This window comes from Lolium rigidum, chromosome 7, assembly GCF_022539505.1.
Source record: "Lolium rigidum isolate FL_2022 chromosome 7, APGP_CSIRO_Lrig_0.1, whole genome shotgun sequence".
Taxonomy (NCBI): domain Eukaryota; kingdom Viridiplantae; phylum Streptophyta; class Magnoliopsida; order Poales; family Poaceae; genus Lolium; species Lolium rigidum.
This window is the reverse complement of record NC_061514.1, coordinates 194,141,889-194,144,501: the sequence shown is the minus strand read 5'-3', so window position 1 is coordinate 194,144,501 and position 2,613 is coordinate 194,141,889.

Below are 2,613 nucleotides of genomic sequence, written 5' to 3'. Positions count from 1 at the left end.
TAACAAGCTCCACAATAATGCTCATATTTTAGTAACCTTTAGTGTAAGATAGATCAAAAGACTAAACCAAGTACTAGCATAGCATGCACACTGTCACCTTCATGCATATGTAGGAGGAATAGATCACATCAATATTATCATAGCAATAGTTAACTTCGCAATCTACAAGAGATCATGATCATAGCATAAACCAAGTACTAACACGGTGCACACACTCGTCACCTTTGCACACGTGCAGGGAGGAATAAAACTACTTTAATAACATTGCTAGAGTAGCACATAGATAAATTGTGATACAAACACATTGCAATCATAAAGAGATATAAATAAGCACCTCACTATGCCATTCAACAGTGAATAAGTATTCCGTGAAATATAGCCTAAGAGACCCACACGGTGCACACACTCGTCACCTTTACACACGTGGGACAAGGAGTCTCCGGAGATCACATAAGTAAAACTCACTTGACTAGCATAATGACATCTAGATTACAAGCATCATCATATGAATCTCAATCATGTAAGGCAGCTCATGAGATTATTGTATTGAAGCACATAGGAGAGAGATGAACCACATAGCTACCGAGTACAGCCCCGAGCCTCGATGGAGAACTACTCCCTCCTCATGGGAGCAGCAGCGGTGATGAAGATGGCGGTGGAGATGGCAGCGGTGTCGATGGAGAAGCCTTCCGGGGGCACTTCCCCGCTCCGGCGGGTGCCGGAACGGAGACTCCTGTCCCCCGGATCTTGGCTTCGCGATGGCGGCGGCTCCGGAAGGTTTTCCGTATCGTGGTTCTTCGCATCGGGGTTTTCGCGACGGAGGCTTTATATAGGCGAAGAGGCGGCGCGAGAGGGTCGAAGGGGTGGCCACACCATAGGGCGGCGCGGCCGGGGCCCGGGCCGCGCCGGCCTATGGTCTGGGTGGCCTGTGGCCCCCCTCTGGTCCTTCTCGGGTGTTCTGGATGCTTCCGGTGAAAATAGGAACCTGGGTCTTGATTTCGTCCGATTCCGAGAATATTTCGTTACTAGGATTTCTGAAACCAAAAACAGCAGAAAACAGGAAATCGGCACTTCGGCATCTTGTTAATAGGTTAGTTCCAGAAAATGCACGAATATGACATAAAGTGTGCATAAAACATGTAGGTATCATCAATAATGTGGCATGGAACACAAGAAATTATCGATACGTCGGAGACGTATCACTCTTCCACCGCCGTCCTAGCGGTTGACTCCTTCACGCCGAGGGTGCCTGTCTTCGCCACCGCGATCATTGTTCCGGCCCCTCCTAGGCTCAAAGTTGTCGCAGATGTTTATTCCTCCAAGCTGATGGGGCCTAGCATTTCCGGCAGGACTACATGAGCGAGGGCGCGATGACGTGTAGCGTTGCGTCGGTGGCAAGGCGTTACAGTATTTCTCCTTGCCAGTGAATATTGGACCCTTCCTGTTAAGTTTATCCTTAGGAGTATGCAAAGATATGGGGATCGGCTTTGGGTCTTCCTTGGTCTTTCTCCGGCGCTCGATAAGCCGGTACGAGATTGGTCGCCGTGGTGCCCCTGTTGTTTTCCGGCAGGCAGGTTTTGCATTGTGGATACGCATCTGGGTTGGATTCTAACCTTCACGAAGTATCCGCCTTGCTTTGCTGCTTCTTGGCAGTGCCAACGATCGTCCTTAGGTAATCGAGGTCGACTTTATTGTCATCGTTGGCCAGGAGCTCCATTGCACTCTGCATGTTATCCTTTGGGGTTGCTAGAGGTCTGCGGTGTGCTGCATCGTCGAAGTTGATGTTGCGAGGGGGGATTGTATCTCTCCGCCTCGTCCTCTTCTTTTTCTTCAGGTCCTCCTGGGTTCTCTTGACTTGTGTCTCCAGTTGGGCCTTGAAGGCTTCCGCTTTCCGAAGGGCTTCCTCTATTTTCCGCTGATGCATGCGGGCTGCTCATACTATTGGTTGGTAACAACCTTGTCCTTTAGGATGTCCGAGGTAATCTTGGTGAGGTTCTGAGCTTCAGCCAGGAGTACTTCTCATTTTGCTTCAAAGGCCTCCGGATCCGTCACCAAATATGGGGTGAGGGGATTGGTTAGGATCTCCTTGTGCACGACATTCTCTCCATTTTCACATGCTAGCCGCATGATTGCCTCAGCTATTGTTTCCTCCGCGAAGTTCAGGTTCCGACCTAGCGGCTGATCCGTCTGATGGGTACGGAACCGTGGCGAAGCATCCGGAATCACTGGATCCGGAATTGTTGCTTGCGGTGGAGTCTTGTCTAAATCGTCCTCCTTGTCCTCATCTAGGCCAGCTAGGGTCACGAAGACCTACTTTGGCGAGATGATTCACCGCCAGCTTCCTCAACAACATCCATCTCTCTACACCACGCATCGTACTCTTCCAACAACAAGGGGGAGACATCATCTGGGAGTGGGCTGACGTTGTCGACCAAGGATCCATCATTGTCTCCAGCACCCTCTGGCTGCTCGGATCCAACACCCTTTTTAGGATAGGCGGATTGATGTGGGCATTTCCCTTCGGGTACCCAATATTGCCCTACCTCCTCTAGCCCAACAAGGGGCCCATCTGAAGCACCGCAACCCAAGATTTCCTATAAGTCGGTTGCACGG